Source organism: Phallusia mammillata, chromosome 3 (assembly GCF_965637545.1).
Source record: "Phallusia mammillata chromosome 3, kaPhaMamm4.hap1.1, whole genome shotgun sequence".
In the NCBI taxonomy this organism is placed as follows: Eukaryota; Metazoa; Chordata; class Ascidiacea; order Phlebobranchia; family Ascidiidae; genus Phallusia; species Phallusia mammillata.
The window spans coordinates 13,798,596-13,803,908 of NC_137254.1; the positions used below are offsets into that span (position 1 = coordinate 13,798,596).

Consider the following 5,313-nt stretch of genomic DNA (forward strand, 5'->3'; position numbering starts at 1 on the left):
TAATAACCATTTGACAACTTTAAAACAACGTTGTGAATGTTGTAATAACGTTTCTTGTTAGCTGGGATTGCACAACATGTCTAAAACCAAGAGACTTTTTGGAATGACATGTTCTTTCAGCACACTTTGTTTACTTTCCACACTGGATTCAGGTTTAATAGCACTATTTATTTTTCTTCTCTTGATGCTTGGCAATTGGATGCTTTTACTGGAAGACAATGTTAATACTTCACTACAAGACAACTGACTTTGCAAATAGCTTTTATATGTGGCACTCTAAAATTAGGAAGCTGATTTAGTAACACACGAGATGGACCTTTTTCTCCAGCCAGAATGTCACAAGTCAAAGTATTGGCTCACCATGATGCATATTTTGTGGCTCAATTTAAGACCCCTGTAATGGCTCACTATGTGGTAAGTTTTTTTTATTGCGATAAACGCACTTTTTAAAATCAAAAGAACTGTTTATTAAAGAAGTACGCATGTGGAAAGACTTTTCAGTTTATGGTAGACCAAAGCCATATCAAATCAGTTGGACCATACACCTCTTTTATTCCAACTGGTTTGACATGACCCACTGTCTCTCAAAAATGGAAGTCTCACTTATGCTATGCAGTAAAAATTCGCATATACATGTTTACAATCGCACATAGAACTACAAACAATTGGCAACTATTTCTCTGTACGTATTAAACTTTTGATCAGTGGAAATAGGACTGTTTAGAAGCAAAAACTCTAAAGAAATAAAGCAATTAAGGCTGGTATGAAATAGGAAAACCAAATTGAAGATGTAATAAGTGGCCAACAACAGTAGAAATGGCATGAATGTTTCCCGTCATCAAATTACATTGATACAAATTCTATTTTGTCGCAAATAATTCTGATTTTGGTTGTAGCATTGAATCCATTAACACAAAAAATAAACATACGATTGCAAAAATGCATGTCCATCACTGCATTTTTTTAATACATACGTATTGACACCATTTCCAAAAATACTTGACAGAATGGCTGATGCCTCCACTAGTGGGTTGGGATGTGTTGACATAGTATAAGACTTGGCAAAATTTAAAGAAGATCATGGATCAAGCTCAGGAGAAGGATCTGGTGTTGGTGCTCTCAGCTTGATCACCCCACGAATGTTTTGGACCCAGTAAAAAATCAGCCGAAATAAAATAAGGTGTTAACATCTACTAAGTTTCATTTGTGTATACTTTGTGTTGTTTCTGATTCTAGTAAATATGTTAAATAATATTTATGTTTCAGCTACTAAAGAAGCATAGAGTAAAACCCAGGTGTTTGAATAATTGGTGATTATCAATAATCTACCAATCCTCTAAGTAAAACAACAAGAAAATGTAGCTAGGAGATATGCTTTAGGCCAAGTGTTATAGCTTTCTTGTGTTTCCATTTTTCATTCTCTCTATGTTTACCATAGTGTCAGCAACGTTAGTTTTTGCGCTTGCAAAAACACCATAGTTTTTTTTCTAGTGTCAAAGCTAAATTGCATAAATTCACTGTTGACATCTTCACGCGTCAATCCCGCTATGTCTTCCAGCTCCATTTTCGTACCTGAAATACGTTCTCGGTTATAAACTTCGCTTTACGCACAGCTTATCGTACAAGGAAAACACACTGATACACACCTTTGATAGCCGAAATAATACTTTCCGAAAAATCGAACGTTTCTGCTGCGTTGTAAACTTCCTCCATCTTAGCTGCTTCCACAAATTTGTATGAAATTTTGCGCGTTATACTCGAATAAATACGTTATATCCCCGCCCAATAAGCCGACCGGAAAATACGGTACTTGCAATAGCCGAAAACTTCAATTTTGTTCCGACTTGGTGGCGATTTGCACTTATGTCGAGCGGATAGGTCGCACCTATATTTTTTAAATATAAGGAAAAAAGTTGCGACCTATACGCAAGTATATACGGTATTCTAAATTGAAGTTAACATATGGTTGGCTCATAAATGAGCCAATATGACAGGTAAAATCAATTGGCTCACATTTAAACTGGCTTTGCATGAGCCAAAAAATATTTTAGGCTCAACACAATCCAGTGAATACAATATTGCCATGTAATGAGCCAAAACTACAAATAATGGCTCGTTTGTGAGCCAACATTTTTTTTGGTGTGAAGTGACTGTTACACGCCTCTTTATTATTTTTAATCATGATCTCGTCAAATAGAAATGGAACCAATTGACGAGCTCCAATCTTACAATATTTCTGGGCTTTGCCCGAAACTTCAGGGCTGCATCTTTGTACTGTTAAGCACTTTTTTTCAATAATCTGGGAAAAATTAACTTTGGGGGCTTTATTTTCTGAATCTTTTGACCGCCTCTGTTTTATTTCATTTTTAAATTACCTGTTAGATCAATGGGTTAATGGATGTAATAGAATAAATTAGTACCAGTACCACATAGGAGGTGTAGTAAGCAGTACCATAGGCGCAGGTACCACTGATGTGGTACGGGTACCGAAAGAAAAAGGGAAGGAAGTATATAAGGTAAGTGAAATTAATATTTTCATCATTATGCCGCTGCGCTCGACTAAGAAACTAGCTACTGGAGGAATAACAATACCAGGGCACCCACATTGTGGACCGGGAAATGAAATAGGAGAAGAGACTACATCTAAATTAGATGAACATTGTAAAGAACACGACAAACAATACGGAGAGCTTGGAAACAGTGCGTACTGGACATACAATACTGCAGACGACGATTTATTGCGAAATATCGCTGATCATCCTGGCCCTGCTGCTTCAATTGTGCGCGGTGTGTTTCTATCTAAAAAAGCATTACTACCTCAGATGCCCGGTCAAAAATAAGATGACTGCTGCAGGAAAGTCAACAGACCCCACCACCAACGTACCAACAAACGGAGATATGAGAAAACGAGGATTCGCAGCAAACTCACCGCCAACAAGTCAATTAGACGACATGGACTTAAACGATGGGGGGGATATGTTCGACGGAGGAGCAGGAGGAGGAGAGCCTTCTGCCAAACAAGCCAGATATGGGGATTCACAAGGCAACTCAAGCGGGGGCAGGGCTGGAACCAGAACCGTGGCCATACCCCGAATGCATCCAACCAATAATATATGCGTGTACACACTACTCACAAAGGGACAACTGTGGTTCTACAAAGGAACTCCCGAAACAAACTGGGCACCTTGGTCGACTTGGCAAGAAAATACGCAAATTGAAGGCATCACATACCCAACAGTCGCAAACCAAGTAATAGTCCATAGTGATATCATATCCAGACAAATATGCATGGGAAGAGACAGAGGAGGTGTGGCCAGCAGAAGATGGAAAGTATATGGACCACAAGGCCTAACTACCTATAACAACATTGACGAAATACTGCACCCAGGAAGAGGATCCCAATACGAAATGTTCAAAGGAGCAGACTGGAATATGGTACTATGGCCAGCAGCATGCCTCAACAGGCAAGAAGATACAGGCAGAACATTACCACTAATCTATATGGACGTAGCATGGGATAGCGACTCATTATCAGAAGACAATAAATTCGACTTCGGGTCAGTAACCCAGCAACAATTCGACGCAGAAGAAACAGAGTTCCCACTGCAAACATACCACAATATGACAAGGTATCAGCTGGGAGACGATCAAACAGTCATCAAGATCAAGTACCTGCAAAGGGATACGCATACGACATGCGCCAGCGAAACAGACGCTACCAATGACACAGCAACTACCATGGACGAAACGCCATGGTATGACGTAACAGGAGCAAATGCACCGTCAGGAAAAATGATGCAGACCCAACTACATGTATATGAAGACTCCATAAAGAAGAACCTACTAGCAACAGCATACAACAGAAACAGCGCGGGAAACTTGGCAACATACAACGCCAAAACTGACAATTACATCACAATACCCTATACAATGACCGCTAAACTTATATTGTGCAATCCACGTTAGTACCAGTACCACATAAAATCAGTACCGCTGATGTGGTACCGGTACCAGCGAAAGTGTATATATGTTGTGTTGATTTCGTTTTTTCATTCATTACAAAATGTGTACGGAAAGATTACCTGCTGCTATTACTATACAGAGCATAGCTAAAAACTTCTATAGGCCTGACAATAACAAAACTGTTGCTGAAAACAGTGCGGCTTTAAAACTGTTCGAACTAGACTTACTACAAACCTACCGCGATGAATATGCCAGAAGAAGAACACGAAAGTTATCGAGGAAGAAAGTGGAGCTGTTAGAAAAAATTCAAAACGAAAAAAAAATATGGCAACCAAAGCAGGTGGAAAAAAATCGCTGAAGAAGTTGCAAACTCGTTCGACACTAAACCAAGCTGCAATGCCTTCAAAGAAAGACTCTTCGAGAAAGATTTTGCTTTCCCAGAGACTCTCGCTAAACGAGCCTATAACACCGTAAGCTTCGGAAAGTCCAACCGCAAAATGAAGAAGGCCTTCCGCAGACTTAATAAGAAAAAGTACGAGGAGTGGTCAGTCGAAGAAGGGACCAAAATAATCAATCAAATTATAGATCAAGCATCCAACATCGAATGGAACAACACAAAGCTAACCAATTTCGAGCTAAAAATCGCACCCGTATGCGCCGCGCTGGAAGCGCGCAACGAGGAGCAAGATGGCATCCGGTTCTCACCCCACTTCTGCCTCCATGGGGCAGCAGGAAAAGGCAAAACGCTCCTCGGCCAATTCCTGTTCCCCATGGAGTACGCGAGCACTCTCACGAATGACTCGCAGGGAGTGGGGCAGATGGCGCTTCGACACAAGCACAAAGTTTTAAAGATTGATGACGCCGGAAGCTCCTTTTTTAATAACGACATGCTAGTGAGTGCTATAAAGTTTATGTATCACTCCAATTGGAGTGCGAAGACCCACGGAGATCGCCAAGACAATGCGCCTACATTACCACCAATACAAAAAACCCGATCATCAAATTAGCGAGTCTTGGCGATCTCCAGCCAATGAAAAGGCGTTTCTTGGAAGCAAAGTGGGAGGAAGAGGCGGCCAATCCTGAGACAGGGTCTCAAAAAGAAATAAAAGGAAGCCGCTCCAATGAAATTGTACTCAAACTAGCCAGGGAGGTCATGGACAAACTACTTTATTGACGAGGATTATACGTATTGACACCATTTCCAAAAATACTTGACAGAATGGCTGATGCCTCCACTAGTGGGTTGGGATGTGTTGACATAGTATAAGACTTGGCAAAATTTAAAGAAGATCATGCATCAAGCTCAGGAGAAAGATCTGGTGTTGGTGCTCTCAGCTTGATCACCCCACG

The 5,313-nt window shown here is 40.5% G+C and overlaps 1 long non-coding RNA gene across 1 annotated transcript; it reads right to left on the reverse strand.

The window, feature by feature from the left end:
* Positions 1 to 410: 410 nt before the first annotated feature.
* LOC145219044 (uncharacterized) lies at positions 411 to 4,442 on the reverse strand. Its single transcript, XR_013857822.1, has 2 exons — positions 1,647 to 4,442; positions 411 to 1,572 (listed from the first exon to the last, which is right to left on the reverse strand). It is a non-coding gene; the product is annotated as an uncharacterized LOC145219044 (long non-coding RNA).
* Positions 4,443 to 5,313: the final 871 nt, after the last annotated feature.